The sequence below is a fragment of the Arachis stenosperma genome, chromosome 10 (assembly GCF_014773155.1).
Source record: "Arachis stenosperma cultivar V10309 chromosome 10, arast.V10309.gnm1.PFL2, whole genome shotgun sequence".
Lineage (NCBI taxonomy): Eukaryota > Viridiplantae > Streptophyta > Magnoliopsida > Fabales > Fabaceae > Arachis > Arachis stenosperma.
The window spans coordinates 79,725,651-79,745,345 of NC_080386.1; the positions used below are offsets into that span (position 1 = coordinate 79,725,651).

General features: G+C 35.3%; 1 non-coding gene across 1 annotated transcript; it reads left to right on the forward strand.

Annotated features, from left to right (window-relative positions):
- Positions 1-19,040: 19,040 nt before the first annotated feature.
- On the forward strand, positions 19,041-19,148 carry LOC130958914 (small nucleolar RNA R71). Its single transcript, XR_009078015.1, has one exon. It is a non-coding gene; the product is annotated as a small nucleolar RNA R71 (small nucleolar RNA).
- The last annotated feature ends 547 nt before the right edge of the window (positions 19,149-19,695 follow it).

Below are 19,695 nucleotides of genomic sequence, written 5' to 3' on the forward strand. Positions count from 1 at the left end.
GGGATTAACGTGACTGTGGATTTTAAGTGGTAAGTCTTGGGAGTGTGTGGGATGGGGTTGAGTGGTGGCAATTAGGTTTGTAGGGTATAATGGTGATGGCAACAGACGTATGCTAGGTAATGTTGTTGTTGATGATGATGATAACGTAGGGAGAAGGGGGTGAATTGGTGATGATGGTGGTGATATAAGGGGCAAATTTGACTTAAGAAAAGTTCATCAGAAGTTAACTGTCAAAATAGTATCTCAAAGAGTAAAATTAAAATTTGTTTAAAATGTTTAGGACAAAATAGAAACAAATTAAATGTTACATGCAAAAAGTAAACTTTATCTTTTTTGAGTTAATAAGAATTGAACTCTAAACTTTTTTGTTATAGAAGCTCTGGTATTATGTCAGGATATCACCATTCCTAAAAGTTTATGCTAATAAGAGGAGGGACATGAATGATTAAATCTCTAACACACTTTTAAGTAAGAATTTCTTTTGGATTTGCATGAAATTTGTATTTTCTCTCTTTTTGTTTATCTTATGTTAAAAAATTTTTCTTTTGGGAATCAACAATTATCAAATTTTAAATATTCTGGTCACTAAAACTTTAATATCATACCATGATATTATTTATCTAAAAACTTTAACCAAATACGAATGAGACATATGAATGATTTGATATTTCTAACATTTATCATGGCAAAAAAATACAGCAGAGAATCATTCAAATAGAAACTTTATGATTTTACATACCCTTTTATTTGTTTTGATTTTTTAACCTTCTAGGTCATTAGTGACTTTAATTGGTACGAAAAGTATATACGAAGATTATTATAATATATTTATGATATTATATATTAATATAATAACTAGATATATCTTATATTAATTATATATTTATTTTATTTGATATTATATTGATATTGTTCTTATGATTAAACTGTATTAGTGTCTTGTAAACAGGCACTTCTCACATTACTAGGCAAATATTTATTACCGATGGACCATGAGGAGGTGAAAGTTACCGACCACAACTAGAAAATGGATTAATACAGACAGATTTACAGACAGATTTAGTCTTTATTATAGACGAATTTTTGGTTACCGACAAAATTACCGACGAATTTTGTCCCTTTGTAAAAGCCTCGTCAAAAATTATTTACCGACGGATTTTTTTCCGTTAGAAAATTACCGACGGATTTTTACCAGTTACCGATGAATTTTTCCTCTCTAAATTCTCCATCCATTTCCCGAAGACGACAAAATTTCTGATGGATTTTTTGTTTGTAATTATAGACAGATTTTTAGACGAATTTGCTGTCTGTAATTACAGACGGATTTGTCGCCTATAATGACCGACAGATTTTTTGACAGATTTTCTGTCGGTAATTACAGACGAATTTTTTGACAGATTTTCCGTCTGTAATTTGAACCTTGGAAATCATCCCACACTCTGAATACAGACAGAAAATCCGTCTGTAAATCCATCAGTAAGGTAAAATAGAATTTTTTTAAATTTTTCATTGCAAAATAAATACTTTAGATTTGTTTTCTAAATTTACTCCATCAAATTCATCAAACACACTGTAAATTAAAAAAAAAGAAAGCCAAAAATCATATAAATAAACATAATATTCATTACATGATACCTATAAAATTAGATGTTATTTTTCAATACCATTAGTCAATATCTCACTGTCTCAATAAAAAGATACCCCAAAAAAATAAGATGACCATCCCGATAAACAAGTTCCTCATTATAGTTACTTTCCTATGAATATAATCATATCATTAAATTAATCCCTAAAATGCTACTTTAGGATGCTAAAATTCAACTCCACTCCACAATTAGGAGGGGGTTCTTATCAAAATTTTCAACAGATCAACCAAATTACAAATCAAGAGTTAATTTTCCTTATTCAAGCATGATGCTGTTGTTGTGACTTGTGAGAGGAGCTACTCCTGTAGTTGCACTTTGTTTATTCAGCCATGGACCAAAAAGGTTCACATCCCTTAAAGGTTCCAATTTGGTGGTGGAGTCATAAAGGTTCTAATTTCAGTTCTTGTACCTGAGGAACCATTGTTATTAAAATGCTTGATAGTTAAAGAAGTCATATGCAGTAGTAGAGTTGTATTATATTAAAATTTAAATTCTTAATATTCTTTAAACAAAAAAATGAACTGATTATTGAATTAAATTGGTTTAAAATAATCATATAGTATTGAATCTATTATAAAGAATAAAGTATACGAATTATCACATTGACATCATTATTATATATAAGAAACAAATGAAGCTAAGCCAAATAGCTAATTAGATAGCAGGGTTGCCTTGAGTTCTTTTCTTAATATCTTGCCGATTGAAGATTTTGGGATTGCGTCAATGAAAATTACTCTATGTAGCCTATTGTAAAATAGTACATATTCACAACAATTAAATTAAAAAATGTCATGCATTGTCTTATTAAATACTGTGTAGTAGGTAAGGTTAGCTTGAATTTGGCAAGAAGCTGATTTTACAACCAAAACTTCGAATGTTAACTACTGACCTTTGCACCATGGCTCCAAATTTAAGAGTTTTGGTAGTATTGCAAGTCTGTCTCATCTAAAAATAATCTTAGACCTTGTAAAGCAGAAAAAGCCATGAACATACCTAATTTAGTTTCTCCTTTGTGAGAATCTTCTATATAGTCTTTCCTTATCTCCACAAGACCCTCCTGTGCCAAAATCAAATATCATCACAAGTAAACCAATCAGTTAAGAAAACTTCATGAACAATTTCATATGCATGCATGATGAAAGCACAAGACGGATTAAGTCCCATTAATTTTAAAGTCAAAGTTCTGGTCAATGTCACATCGTTCCTTAATTTTAAAGTCAAAGAGCTTATCAACAGTGATAGGGAATGTCTTCTTTGCATGCACAGTGTAGCGTAGCTTCTCATGCTTATCATAGCGCGATCCAACACCAAGTGTTGCTGATAACTACATTACAGTATCACATAACAAGAATTAATAAATTTAATTTTAAAATATGATTAGGGCTTGGGAGTAAAACGGAACTAACCGAGGGGTAGAAATGTCTAATTTGGCCACTCAGAGAACTGGCTTGCCCGACTCTGGTATCAAGCTCTCCATGAACCTGCCAAAACAGTGCCACGTACACAAACCCCAACTATAAGGAGAAATATTTCTTCAATTACAGCATAGCATTTGATGGCCAAAACAACACTGTTACCTGGAAGAAAGTGTTCGAAGATCTTTCGAATCTCCTCCATATCTCAGAGATGTCTCCATTTTTTCCCCTCACTCGATTATCCCCTACTATCTTCAGCAGGACTTTAGATTTTTTATTCCATAAAACCCTAAAACATGCTACGTTTTTTTTTAGTTGATAATGCTACATTTTATTTTTATTTAGTGTAACTGTATAAAGCTTTCTTTTCCTAGTTCTTATCTTTGGGCCCATTTGCTGTCCACTCTCTTGGGCAACATAAGTATATGGTAGATGGATTTGTCTGCACACAAAAAGCTTTTTAGGATTAACCCCAAATAGGGCAGGAACAAGCAGGAACATATAGGCATTACTAACTTAGAATGTCAATAGAATAACACAAAAATCAAAGAATCTTCAAACAAGATAGCAACCTTCACAACTGCTTATACTACAGAACAGCAGAACACACACCATCAGCATGAACAATATATTTAATTCTTGGGAGAGTAAGAGAAAGAAGGGTACCCTCAAACGATCAAAGAGAATAGAAGGAGTAATGAGCTTGAATTTGGGAGCTTCAGAGAGGAGCTTGTCAAAAGTACCCTGATCAAACAGCACCTGGTTGTTCACCTTCTCCTTTTGCTTTCCCTTGCTCCACTTCTGTTATTCACATTCACAATAACAAAAAAAATCCAAACTTTAAAATCCCCAAAATTACCCAATAGGTCAACCAATGATTCATTTAAGGCCAAAAAAGAAAAGGTAACATTTATTTTAAAATTAAGGTCTAAAATTGGTTAATGCATATGGCCATGGGAGTCAAGTGACATTCAAACTACAAGTCAAACACCACACATATCAAATATCTGCTTAGAATGTATGTCTACTATGATTTACACAGCTAACAATAAATTCAATCTATTGTTCCAATATAGAGGTCAACATTTTGCCTCCATTCACCAGTGTATTATTTATCTCTAATTCAGATTCATGTGGGAAATCAATAATTTCCATATCATATCATAGGACCCTGGTATTCTAAATGTAAAACATAAAAGATCAAGAAGAATTTGGCCAACTTCAGAAGACATTACAGCAATTTAATTATTTAGTGCTTTAATTAAAAAGTAAAATACAATTTAATCAAGTTCAACTCTAACCTGCATGGAGAAGTTAAAAGTCATAAACTCGGTAATTGGAGTATCAAGAACCCTTTCAGGACCATACTTGTCCAGAAGCCCCTTAGTAATGTAACATGTAAGAAGAAAAACAGGTTAAACATTTGATCAAAACAAGTTCACGGATACACAGCTGGCAATAAACTAACCTTATATGGACCCTGGTATTCCCCAACCTGCACTTACATACACCCAAAACCATCATAAGAAACGTGAAAAAGTGAAAAGACCAACAAGAATTCATTCTTTGAAAAACAAAACAAAATTTATCAGAGTAATACAGTGGATACTAGGGGAAATTAAAATTGATGCTTTCATATTAATTATTAATTATTACCAGAGCTATGTAGTATTGTGTGGGCAACTGTGTTCATTTTCATGAGCCATCCAAATTACAAGAAGAAAGTGCAATAAAATACCAAAACAAGCTAAGTTAGAGCTACAACCACAAGAAATTAAAGCATTATGGTTGGTAGCATAGCATATCATAGCTGGCTCTAGGAGACAACCCACGAGGTTGAATATATCATGCATAGGCAGCATATACGTATATTAATATCTAAAATGTTTAGTTAATAGACCAACAATAATAATGGAATCAAATTAAACTAGTGATTAGGATTTATAAATTAGTATAAAAGAAAAAAAATGTAAAGAATCTTGCTTGAGACTTCCATTGTAAAGAATAAAATGAATGGAATTTTTATACTATTCCTTAAATGAAGGCATAAAAGGGTACTAGATAGAACTTCAAAGATAAACTAACACCAGAAATTTTTATTTTTTGTTCAAATTCAAGCATAGTTGTGGAATAGATAGACCAAGATTATGACTGCTGAGTTCCACACATAAATTCAATTCTACAAAACCAGTTTATGAATTTTTAAATAAGTAATATATATGCTCAAAAAGAAAATTTTATTGTCATATGATTCAGTATTTTAACAATAAGGAATTACATTAAAGTATTTTAACAATCAGGTTCTAAGCATGAGATCTGAAAAGGAAATAGAGTCACTATCACCTTCACAGTTTGAAGAAAGTCACTAAGGAATAATTCCTGTGTTGCCTTGGACTGGTGACTGTAGGCCAAGATTTCCATCATATGCTTGACAGCCACATCATACGTCCCAATTGAAGCATACCACCTATAACAATGAAAAGTAAGAAAGTTTAAAGAATCTAGATGCATATGTTCTACATTATTAAACAACCAGAATATATTATTACTGAATCAAGTCAAACTTACTGTCTTATATGAAAATGAACATGATCATTAATGTAGCTCCAAGTAGAAGGATCACTATCACACTGCAGCAAGAAGCAGCATCAAAAGAAAAAAGATAGTGCAGTGAAAGGAAACACCAAAAATTGAAAAACCATGAGAAAAAAAGTTTCAACAAAAAATTTTAAATCAAACTAATTACTAAAATCAGAAAAAAAATCTAACTAAACTTAATCTAATCAAAACCTAAAAATCCACTAATCAGAAATAAATCTAACTAAACTAATTACTAAAGAATGAAAGTGTGATGTAGCAGGTGTATGGCACAAGCAAAATGGAAGCCACGATGAATGAATCTCACCTCAACTAAACTGAATAGATGGTTGCAAATGTTGTGAGAGTAAGATTGATAATGTTGTTCCTAAGGTTTGCAAAAGTTGTGAAAGTAAGATTGATAAAGTGAGCTCAGAGAGTGTGAGACAGAGTGAGCTCGCGATGAGAGTTTGAGACAGAGTTACCTAAAATCAGAGAAGAGAACGGGCAATAGCCAAAAACGGCGAGGAGCAGAGAATTAGAAACGACGCACGGCGAGGAAGGGAGGAACCCTTCGCGACGGCGACGCCACGAGCTCAACTCAGAACATCGTGCGATGGCGAGGAGAGGAGGAACGATGCGAAGAGGGCCGAGTAGAGGTTCCCCGATGATGAAGGCACCTACGGTCTATCCCCACCGGCAGCGACAACACCTTCTACCGGAGGAGAAGGGTTCTCGACGACAACTTTGAAGAGGGATGAGGGTAAAAATGAGTTCATTGGTCAGGAGTGTGAATGGAGCTTGATAGGTTGGTGATAAATTTAGGGTTAACTCAATATTTTCGATGGAAAATTTTAAATTACAGACGGATTTTCTGTCTGTAATAATTTAATGAAACACAGCATTTTGTCTATTTAATTGCAGACGGATTTTCCATCTGTAACTATTTCCCACGGAAACAAATTAATTTTACCGATGAAATTATCGACGGATTTTATTTTTCGTCTGTAATTTATGCTAATTCATTTTTTTGTTTTTCGACAAAAAATTCCTCTAAAATTCCATCTGTATTTCCGTGGGATAAAATTCGTCGAAAATATCCGTCTGTAATAACTAGTTTTCTAGTAGTGGACGTTCAAACCGTTTGAGGATTAACTTTACTAATGGCTTATTCGTTGGTAAACTTTGGCACTATGTTGGCGCCATTGGTCGCATAATAATATTATTGATGTTGAGTTGTCAGTAAATAATTAATCTTAAAATTTTCAAATAAAATTTACCGATGGCTTAGCCATCAACAAGGTTAATAAAAGTATTATATTTAAAAATTAATTTAATTCATAATTAAAGATCACCGGGTAGTATGTAAATTTAAACACATTAAATATTTTAGAAAATAAACGTTATGAATTATTGAAGGTTAGACTGTCAGTCAAGGCAATAAATTATTTATTTAAATTTAAAATTTAATTATTATAACACTAACACTTTGCCATAGGCCATCGGTAAATTAATAATTGAAAAAATTCAATTTTAGCACGTAGAGTTTATTATCGAGGGCAACAAAGTCGGTTAGCTATCCGTAATATTAGATTCATCAAATGGTGTGTTCTGTCATTGTCGGTATTTATTTTTATCAAGAGCTTGGCCATTAGTAAATGATGCTACCGAATTTACAATGACAATGCCTCTTTTCTCCTTGCCCATTTTAGAAACTCTCACTCTTTCTCAACCAACCAAAGTTCTCTCTAGGATTTTTCTCTCCTCGGAGCTTCAATCAATATTTTGTCACTACCATTGTGTTTTTGGTGAGATTCTCTTCAATTTAAGCAGTTTAGTTTTTGTGATTAGTTAACTTTTTTCTATCATTTTCCAGTGCTCCCATTTTTTGAAACTTTGAGTTTGGCCTCTAACACAATTTTGGTATTTTTAGATTTTTGGTGGCCTTTGAAGAATGTGACTGCTACTACTACTGTATGGACTATTCCTTCCAACTATTATTGTTATTTTTGACACACCAACAAATTTATTTTCTCAATTAAGTTGGTTTTCATTTATGTTGTTATTAAACTTTTTTTTTTCATTGAAAATTATAAACTAATATAAGTGAGAATAATTTCTAAATTTAAAAAGTGTTTATTTTAGAAATTATTTCTTGTTTAGGATAGAGATTTGAATCCCTAGGATGGAGTTGTAAGATGGAAGAGAAGAATTGATTCTGTGTGGAGGTGCAAACATCCTTCTCATTTGTTTGCTGTAGAGTTTGTTATGTGGGGAATAAGGTGAATATAACACCTTAAGATTGAATAATGTAATTATGAATTATATGATGATTGTTTATATTATGTAAATGTATTGCTAATATATTAAAATATACAATGAAATTGAAATTTGATAAATTGGAGGGTCCTAATTTTAGGGAAAACTTTACAAATTTTTTTAAAAAAAATTAGAAACACGTAATAAAAATTAAATAGGAAATCCTTATTGCTAAATACAGGTGGATGAATGGTGAAGATGGCTCAAAATTGTTGTTGGATATATGATAAACACTATTCAAATAGGTGTTGCTTGAAATTATTTTTTGGCACTAATAAGATCACTAAGGATATAAGTTATGATTTTATGACGAAGGAATTTATGCTAAATTTCTATATTCGGGTACAACATGGCGAAGGGGATTTAGAAATTAGGAATAGTTCTAGATTAGGAGAATACTCATATGGTGATGAGGTACCAGAAATGGTTACCCCAGAGGATAATATTGTCAAATATGAATCTATGGTCTTGAATGCCTTTAAAAAACCTAACCCATTAGTAGAAGAAGAGGAAGAGTAGGAGGAGAAACCTAATCCTGGTGCACAAATATTTTACTGCCTGCTGGAATCAATGTGTAAACCTTTCTGAAAAGGGTTTATTCACTCACAACTATCAATTGCAACAAGAATATTAAACATTAAATCCAAAAATAACCATTTATAGTATTCTTTTGAACAAGTGGAGACGTTAGTTATATAAGTCACTAATAATCCTAGTGATATTTCCAAAAACTACTATGAGGATAAGAAAACTGCATCTCAATTGGAGTTAGGGGCGATCATGATAGATTGTGGCATAAATAGTTTCATGATCCATTACAAGGATGACAAGGGATTGCGTGATTGAAAATTTTGTAACTCACCTAGATTTGACCTAAACAAAGGTACCAAGGATGTTGCATATAAGAGAGTGCATTATTTACCCTTTATACTTAGGCTCCAAATATGGTATGCTTTAATACATTCTGTACCTCACATGATATGGCACTTTGACAACCACAAAACTAATGATGTCATGATGCACCCTTTTCATGGTGTATCATGCTTCATTTTGATTAAAAAAACACCCTAATATTGTAGCCAAACCTAAGAATATCAGATTTGGTATTTATTCTCATGGATTTGCACCTAACATCCAATTTAGTATTCCTTATTCCTACTTAACTATTATTTTAAACTGTCCTAAAATATGTATGATAGATCCTAATCCCTTCTTGACTTCTGTCATTTCCATCCTAGATAATCTAAAGTATACATCTAGCCTCTTATCGATGAATGAAATCAGTTGTGATCTCTTGGGATTTTAACTTATGATGTATCCACGAATGTCAATTTCACACTTAAAATTGTCTTATTGTGGACAGATAATGATTTTTCTACCTAAGAAATATTGTTTAGGTGGGAAATTGATAGAACCAAATTTATTGACTAAAAAATGCATATATTTATTTAGATTTTAATAAATTTTTCTATTTTTCATATAATTTCAATTCGTTTTGAATTCTCTCTTCCAATTTTGATAATTAATAATTTGAATGTATTTTTCCTATGATTTGGGTATAATTGGTTTGATATTCAATAAGTGTCCGTAACAAGTTTTGTTTGAGTATTTGTATTGAAATACAAGGATTTGTTTATGGAAAAATGCATCACAAGGAGCTATAGTGATCAGATTGGAGCAAACTTGGAGTTGTTAGAAAGAACTCAACTTTTACAATTTTGATGTTGAATAAGTTTTCTAAATCTCAATAATACTAGGTGTAATTCACAACCAAAGATTAGTGCCAAAAGTTTTTTGAATGTTATCAATCCTGACCTCTTCACACTAATTTGATCATAATTTGAGCTATAGAAGTCCAAATGAGGCAATTGCATCAGCATTAGAAAGATAAAATCTAAGATTTCAAAATTATGTGTATATGTCTCTATTGAACAGAGAAGATGAACCGTACACATGACATATATCCACATACAAAGATAAAACTGCACATGCCATGCATACTTGATGAAAGCACATGTCTTGTGTTTTTGCCCCAAAAAGTCTCCTAATGCATCAGAATTTTAAAGATAAAAGGAGAGAAATTAAAGGGGATTGGGAAGGAGAGTTTGTAGTAAGTTTATGATTTTAGGTTATTTTTCTAGAGAAAGAAGATTTTTCCTTTCTCTAAAATTAGGGTTTAGGTTTAGGTCAGATTTCATTTTAATTTTGTTAAGCTTTTAAAGGATTCAAACTCTAATTTCATCTTCTTCAAAATTTCTTGGTTTTCATTTTCATTTGATGCTCTTTTTAGTTTATGTAATGAACACTTGCTCTCTTGGATATTTAATTTGTTTAATGATGATGTTTCTTATGGGTATTTCTTATTTACGTTTTTTATGTTGATTTTATGTTTCTTGCAAATTTGATGATCCTAGATTTATATTTTTATTAATTGCAATTTTATGTTTTATAATGCACAACAAGTGTTTGATAGAATGCCTAGTTTAGAAATATGAATTTTCTTTGACTTAGTTAGGGATATGAATTAAAGTTCACTTGAATCTTGATTTGTTCCTCATGCATGATAATTAATAGTTGTGATTTGGCCTATTTTACTAACTTTAGCTATTTATTAAAATTTCATTAGTAAGATAGATAGGACTTGTAATTATGGTTAATTGATCCTAATTGACTTTTCTCACTTTTAGAGATTGACTCATTGGGATTACTCATCTAAATTATCATAACTCCTAGAATAAGTACAAAGGATAGTGACCTCAACGATAAATCCTAACCAAGGCTTTTAATTAGTTAAATTTTAATTCTTTCTCTCTTTAGTTGTTACTAATGCTTTCTTTAACTGATACTTAGCTTTGATTCCCTTTCTTAAAATTTTACTTTCTTGTTGCTTTAGTTCCCAAATTTCCTTCAAAGCCCCTTTTTTTCTACGATCAATATAATTGCAACCTCCACAAGAGACGACTTGGACCTTAAAACTCTTAGTTATACATTTTTAAAGATTTAAAGAACCTTCACCTTTTTCTAAATTTAGTTGTGAGAGTTTGGTATTTGGAGTGTACTACAATGACATAAAATCAAATTTAAGAATTTAAATTCCAAACAACAAATTTTTGCACATTAGAGACCCATGGGAGGTTATCTTCTCCCATTTTTATTGAAAACACGAAGGCATTTCAGTTGAAGTACGGTGAAAAAAATGTTGGTTTGATTATTACAAGAGGTTTTTGCTTAAGAATCATCCTTATAGATGTAATCAAACTACATTTAAGAAGAACACTGAGGAGCATGAGGACCCTCCTATCAAATTGACCAAAAATGAAATGTGGCCTAGGGTTAGAGATTATCCCATAATATTCGACACGGGGGTCATTTACAATTTCTAGGGTATGGAAACGAACATAACTGGACTAAAACCAGCAAATTCTAGGACTTACCCTATTGAAAGGATTTTCTTGTCCAACATTATCTTGATGTGGTGCATATTGATAGGAATGAATTGGATAATGCTTCCAAACAGTGATGGATAATGAAAGGACCAAGGGTAATCATAAGGCTAGGTTGGACTTGCCGAGTTGTGTAGAAGGATAAATATGAACCTTATATCTTTAGGAAAGAATCTTCGGTCCCAGCAATAGCAATCCCAGGCCCAATTATAGACTCAGCCTCAGTCCCACCCATAGTAGACACAATAATAGCCACAGACTTCTCAGCCATAGACTCTATAGTCACAGAAAAGGAGGGTAGGGCAGCCACTACCATTGTGGCCCTTCCAACACTCAAGTGGGATCAAAAAGACTAGTATGTTTTATATTTACAAATAAAAAATTCTATTTTATTTAACTACTTGATTGCATATATACTTAACTATGGTTGAAACATCTTGGATCCTTTGCGCGATGGCACGAAAAGAACTACTTGGATATAGAAGAACCATTATCCGTGGTTCATACCTAGGTTTAGCATGATGCCAAACTTTGTAATCAAGCTCTTATGCAAATTATTTAAGGTAATTAAGTTGTATTTGTTTAAATTTCTAATTTATTTTAAATTACAATGTTATTAATTTCATAGCATTGCTTCTTTTTAGCAAGGTTTCACATTTCCCGAGTGAGGAGCCCAACATGTACAATGCATGGAGCTTCAAATCATCCAAGCACCTACAAGTGATGTTTGCGAACATCTGTAACAAGGGTACTCTGACCAACTAGATCTCGCATGATATTCTTTGGCAGCTCAGGAAGTACTAGGCCACAGAGGATTATCAGGTGAAGAGGGTCAGGGCATGGTCCAATTAGGCATCTACCACCAGAGGATTAGTTTACATCAGTGGAGACGACATAGGAGGTGATAGCCGAAAAAATGGTAGGTCTTAAGATTGTAAAATGGTATATAACTACATATTAGTAATTATATTATGATATCACATTGATCAACTATTCCTTTTAACAGCAGGTTGAGTTGGGTCGCAAGCCCCATCTGAGCAAACTGTTCAAGAAGACTAACACCAAGAATGACAACTGTTTGAAGTGGGTCGGCAAACGCTTAGAGGAGACCTCCATAAGTTTTCTTGAATCTTACCTATATTCAAACATTAGTTAAATAACATCTATCTATTTAGTTTAGTAACTCAAAATTGACAACCGTTTATTCAGCATCTCTTCTAGGTGGAATTAGCTAAGGCTCTTGAGTTACATGAGATAGTCATAGAGGGGATCTAAAACCCGCCAATTTTAGAAGATGATAACTGTACTCAAACAACCGGTAGACACATAGGGGAAGGGCATACAAAGTTGGACGTGGCTTCGACGCCACTACTCATTCGTGGTTCTCTATTGATGCTGATGACTTCTCCGTTGCTAGCAGACTGGCAAACATCAGGAAGCTAATTACTCTGCTCAACAGGGAGTTGACACAGTAGATGGAGCACTGGTACACAAAATTGTGATACACAACTCCGTGCAGCTGACCAACAAGTGCACTGGGTCGTCCAAGTAATACCTTACGTGAGTAAGGGTCGATCCCACGAAGATTGTCGGCTTGAAGCAAGCTATGGTCACCTTGTAAATCTCAGTCAGGTGAATTCAAATGGTTATGGGGTTTTAATAATTAAAAAGTTGAGTAAGACATAAAATAAGATAGAGATACTTATGTAATTCATTGGTGGAAATTTTAGATAAGCGTATGGGGATGCTTTGTTCCTCCTGAATCTCTGCTTTCTTACTGCCCTCATCCAATCATTCATACTCCTTTCCATGGCAAGCTGTATGTAGGTGGATCACCGTTGTCAATGGCTACCATCCATCCTCTTAGTGAAAATGGTCTTCTACGGTTTCTCGCATGGTTAATCAGCTGTCGGTTCTCGATCGTGTCGGAATAAGATCCATTGATCCTTTTGCGCACTGTCACTGCGCCCCACAGTCATGAGTTTGAAGCTCGTCACAGTCATCCCATCCCAGATCCTACTAGGAATACCACAAACAAGGTTTAGACTATCTGGAACTCAAGAATGTTACCCATTTGATTCTAGCTTATACCACGAAGACTCTGATTGCACGGAAAGGAAGCTCTGTTGTTAGGAGAGGCAACCATGCATCATGAACTAGGAGGCCAAGAGATACACACTCAAGCTATAGTATGTAGAACGGAAATGGTTGTCAGGCACGCGTTCATAAGGGAGAATGATGATGAGTGTCACGGATCATCACATTCTTCAAGTTAAAGTGCGAGTGAATATCTTAGAACAAGAATAAGCTTGAATTGAATAGAAGAACAATAGTACTTTTCATTAATTCATGAGGAACAGCAGAGCTCCACACCTCCAATTCTGGTGCCAATTTGGGCGTTTTACGCCAGAATTTTTATGCTGACTTGGAATGCCTGTTTGGGCCATCAAATATCAGGCAAACTATGAACAATTATACATTGCTGGAAAGCCCAAGATGTCTACTTTTCAACGCAATTGAGAGCGCGCCAATTGGGCTTTTGTAGCTCCAAAAAATTCATTTCGAGTGCTAGAAAGTCAAAATCCAACGGCATCTGCAGTCCTTTTTCAGCCTCTGAATCAGATTTTTGCTCAGGTCCCTCAATTTCAGCCAAAAAATACCTGAAATCATAGAAAAACACACAAACTCATAGTAAAGTCCTAAAAATGTGATTTTTGCATAAAAACTAATAAAAATAGACTAAAAACTAACTAAATCATACTAGAAACTACTTAAAAATAATGCCAAAAAGCGTATAAATTATCCGCTCATCACAACACCAAACTTAAATTGTTGCTTGTCCTACAAGCAACTGAAAACAAAACAAAATAGAATAAAAAGAAGAGAATATACAATGAATCTCACAATATCAATGAAACTTGGTCCCAATTAGATGAGCGGGGCTAGTAGCTTTTTACTTCTGAATAGTTTTGGCATCTCACTTTATCCTTTGAAATTCAGAATGATTGGCATCTATAGGAACTCAGAATTTAGATAGTGTTATTGATTCTCCTAGTTCAGTATGTTGATTCTTGAACACAGCTACTTTATTAGTCTTGGCTGTGACCCTAAGCACTTTGTTTTCCAGTATTACCACCGGATACATAAATGCCACAGACACAAAACTGGGTGAACCTTTTCAGATTGGGACTCAGCTTTGCTAAAGTCCCAGTTAGAGGTATCCAGAGTTCTTAAGCACACTCTTTTGCTTTGGATCACGACTTTAATCACTCAGTCTCAAGCTTTTCACTTGGACCTGTATGCAACAAGCATATGGTTAGGGACAGCTTGATTCAGCCGCTTAGGCCAGGATTTTATTTCTTTGGACCCTCCTATCCATTAATGCTCAAAGCCTTGTATCCCTTTTTACCCTTGCCTTTTGGTTTAAAGGGCTATTGGCTTTTTCTGCTTGCTTTTTCTTTTTCTTTCTTTTTTTCTTTTTCGCTTTTTTTCGCTAATTTTTTTTACTGCTTTTTCTTGCTTCAAGAATCAATTTCATGATTTTTCAGATTATCAATAACATTTCTCTTTGTTTATCATTCTTTCAAGAGCCAATAATTTTAACATTCATAAACTTCACTATAAAAAATATGCACTATTCAAGTATTCATTCAGAACACAAAAAGTATTGCCACCACATCAAAATAATTAAACTAATTTCAAGATAAAATTTGAAATCCAAGTACTTCTTATTATTTTGTAATTAGGCACATTTTTCATTTAAGAGAGGTGAAGGATTCATGGAATTATTCATAGTTTTAAGACATAGACACTAGACACTAATGATCATGTAATAAAGACACAAACATAGATAACACATAAAGCATAAAAATCGAAAAATAGAAAAATAAGAACAAGGAAATTAAAGAACGGGCCCACCTTAGTGATGACGGCTAGTTCTTTCTCTTGAAGATCCAATGGGACGCTTGAGCTCCTCTATGTCTCTTCCTTGCCTTTGTTTCTCTTCCCTCATGGCTATTTGATCCTCTCTAATTTCATGGAGAATAATGGAGTGCTCTTGGTGCTCCATCCTTAGTTTCTCCATATTGGAATTCAAATCTCCCAAAGAGGTGTTGAGTTGCTCCCAATAGTTGTGTGGAGGAAAATGCATCCCTTGAGGCATCTCAAAGATTTCTTGATGAGGGACTTCCTCATGCTCTTGTTGAGGTCCATGAGTGGGATCTCTTATTTGCTCCATCCTCTTTTTAGTGATGGGCTTGTCCTCTTCAATGAGGATCTCTTCCTCTATGACAATTCCAGCTAAATTGCATAGGTGACAGATGAGATGAGGGAAGGCTAACCTTGCTAAAGTGGAGGTTTTGTCAGCCACTTTGTATAGTTCTAGAGATATGACCTCATGAACTTCTACTTCCTCTCTAATCATGATGCTATAGATCATGATAGCCCGATCTACAGTCACTTTGGATTGGTTGCTAGTAGGAATGATGGAGCATTGGATGAATTCCAACCATCCTCTAGCCACGGGTTTAAGGTCATGCCTTCTCAATTGAACCAGCTTGCCTTTGGAGTCTCTTTTCCACTAAGCTCCTTCTACACATATGTCCATGAGGACTTGGTCCAACCTTTGATCAAAGTTGACCCTTCTAGTGTAGGGGCGTGTATCTCTTTGCATCATTGGCAAGTTGAATGCCAAGCTTACATTTTTCGGACTGAAATCTAAGTATTTCCCCTTAACTATTGTAAGCCAATTCTTTGGGTTCGGGTTCACACTTTGATCATGGTTCTTAGTGATCCATGCATTAGCATAGAACTCTTGAACCATTAAGATTCCGACTTGTTGAATGGGGTTGGTGAGAACTTCCCAACCTCTTCTTCGAATCTCATGTCGGTTCTCCGGATACTCATTCCTTTTGAGCATGAAAGGGACCTCAGGGATCACTTTCTTCTTGGCCACAACTTCATAGAAGTGGTCTTGATGGACCTTTGAGATAAATCTCTCCATCTCCTATGACTCGAAGGTGGAAGCTTTTGCCTTCCCTTTCCTCTTTCTAGAGGTCTCTTCGGCCTTAGGTGCCATAAATGGTTATGAAAAAACAAAAAGAAATGCTTTTACCACACCAAACTTAAAATGTTTTCTCATTCTCGAGCAAAAGAAGAAAGAAGAGAGGAAAAGAAGAAGAAAATTGAGGGGATGGAGAGGTTTGAGTGGTTCGGCCAATGGGAGAAAAAAGTGTTTATGATGTGTGAAAATGAAGGAGGGATGAGGGGTTTATATAGGAGTGGAGAGAAGGATAGGGTTCATGTATTAGGGGTTGCGTTTAGGAGGGAAAGTTATTGAATTTTGAAAGGTGGGGTAGGTGGGATTTTTGGGGAAGAGTGGGTGAATGTGAGTGGTGAAGAGGTGATGGGGAAGAGAGGTGGAGGTGATTGGTGAAGGGTATTTGGGGAAGGGTGTTATTGGAATGTGCGAAGAAGAGAGAGAGTGAGTTGAGGTAGGTGGGGATCCTATGGGGTCCACAGATCCTGAGGTGTCAAGGATTTCTCATCCCTGCACCATTCTGGCGTGTAAACGCCCTCTGAGTGCTAATCCTGGCGTTAAACGCCAGGTTGCTACCCATTTCTGGCGTTTAACGCTAGCTTTTCTTCCCTTTCTGGCGTTTAACGCCAGCTTAGTGCCCTTTTCTGGCGTTAAACGCCAGTCTGGTGCCCTTTTATGGCGTTAAACGCCCAGAATGGTGCCAGACTGGGTGTTTAACGCCCATTCTACTACCCTTACTGGCGTTTAAATGCCAGTAAGCTCCTCCTCCATGGTGTGCTATTTTTAATGCTATTTTTGAATTTGCTTTTATTTTTGCAGTTGTTTTTGTGACTCCACATGATCATCAACCTAAAGAAAACATAGAATAACAATGGAAAATGGAAATTTAACATAGATAAATAAAGATTGGGTTACCTCCCAATAAGCGCTTCTTTAATGTCAATAGCTTGACAGTGAGCTCTCACAGAGCTTCACAGATATTCAGAGCATGGTTGGGGTCTTCCAACACCAAACTTAGAGTTTGAATGTGGGGGTTTTGGTTGACTCTGTATTGAGAGAAGCTTTTCGTGCTTCTTCTCCATGTGTACAGAAGGAGATCCTTGAGCCTTAAACACAAGGTAGTCCTCATTCACTTGAAGGACTAACTCTCCTCTGTCAACATCAATCACAGCATTTGCTGTGGCTAGGAAGGGTCTACCAAGGATGATGGATTCATCCTCATCCTTCCCAGTATCTAGGATTATGAAGTCAGCAGGGATGTAAAGGCCTTCAACCTTTACCAAGACATCCTCTACAAGTTCATAAGCCTGTTTCTTTGATTTGTCTGCCATCTCTAGTGAGATTCTTGCAGCTTGTACCTCAAAATTCCCAGTTTCTCCATTACAGAGAGTGGCATGAGGTTTATGCCTGACCTCAGGTCACACAGAGCCTTCTCAAAGGTCATGGTGCCTATGGTACAGGGTATTAAGAACCTTCTGGGATCCTCTTTCTTTTGAGGTATCTTCACCTGAGCCAATGCACTTAGTTCATTGATGAGCAAGGGAGATTTATCCTCCCAAGTCTCATTACCGAATAACTTGGCATTCAGCTTCATGATTGCTCCAAGGTACTTAGCAACTTGCTCTTCAGTAATGTCTTCATCCTCTTCAGAGGATGAATACTCATCAGAGCTCATGAATGGCAGAAATAGGTTTAATGAAATCTCTATAGTCTCTGTATGAGCCTCAGATTCCTTTGGTTCCTCAGGAGGAAACTCCTTTTCATTCAGAGGACATCCCATGAGGTTTTTCTCACTGGGAATCACGTCCTCCTCACTCTCTCCAGGTTCGGCCATGTTGGTCATGGTTATGGCCTTGCACTCTCTCTTGGGATTTTCTTTTGTACTACTTGGGAGAGTGCTAGGAGGAGTTTCAGTAACATTTTTACTCAGCTGACCCACTTGTGCCTCCGAATTTCTAATGGAAGATCTTGTTTCATTCATGAAACTTAGTGTAGTCTTAGATAGATCAGAGACTATGTTTGCTAAGCTAGAGAGGCTCTGCTCAGAATTCTCTGTCTGTTGTTGAGAAGATGATGGGAAGGCTTTGCTATTGCTAAACCTGTTCCTCCCACCATTATTGTTATTGAAGCCTTGTTGAGGCTTCTGTTGATCCTTCCATGAGAAATTTGGGTGATTCCTCTATGAAGAATTGTAGGTGTTTCCATAGGGTTCTCCCATGTAATTCACCTCTTCCATTGTACGATTCTCAGGGTCATAAGCTTCTCCTTCAGAGGAGGCTTCTTTAGCACTGCCAGATGCAGCTTGCAATCCAGTCAGATTCTGAGAAAATATATTGACTTGCTGAGTCAATATTTTGTTCTGAGCCAATATGGTATTCAGAGTATCAATCTCAAGAACTCCTTTCTTCTGAGTTGTCCCATTGTTCACAGGATTTCTTTCAGAAGTGTACATGAACTGGTTATTTGCAACCATTTCAATGAGTTCCTGGGCTTCTACAGGCATTTTCTTCAGATGTATAGATCCGCCTGCAGAATGGTCCAATGACATCTTGGATAACTCAGATAGACCATCATAGAAGATACCTATGATGCTCCATTCAGAAAGCATGTCAAAAAGACACCTTCTGATCAATTGCTTGTATCTTTCCCAAGCTTCATAGAGGGATTCACCTTCCTTCTGTTTGAAGGTTTGAACTTCCACTCTAAGCTTACTCATCTTTTGAGGTGGAAAGAATTTAGCCAAAAAGGCATTGACTAGCATTTTCCAAGAGTTCAGGCTATCTCTAGGTTGTGAGTTCAACCATATACTAGCTCTGTCTCTTATGGCAAAAGGGAAAAGCATGAGTCTGTAGACCTCGGGATCAACTCCACTGGTCTTAACAGTGTCACATATTTGCCAAAATTCAGCCAAGAACTGATGAGGATCTTCCAATGGAAGTCTATGAAACTTGTAATTCAGTTGCATCAGAGAAACTAATTGAGACTTAAGCTCAAAGATGTTTGCTTCAATGGCAGGAATAGAGATGCTTCTCCCATAGAAGTCGGGAGTAGGTGCAGTAAAGTCACCAAGCACCTTCCTTGCATTGTTGGCATTATTGTTATTTTCGGCTGCCATGTCTTCTTCTTTTTCAAAAATTTCTATCAGGTCCTCTCCAGAGAGTTGTGCTTTAGCTTCTCTTAGCTTTCTCTTCAGAGTCCTTTCAGGTTCAGGATCAGCTTCAACAAGAATGCCTTTATCTTTGTTCCTACTCATATGA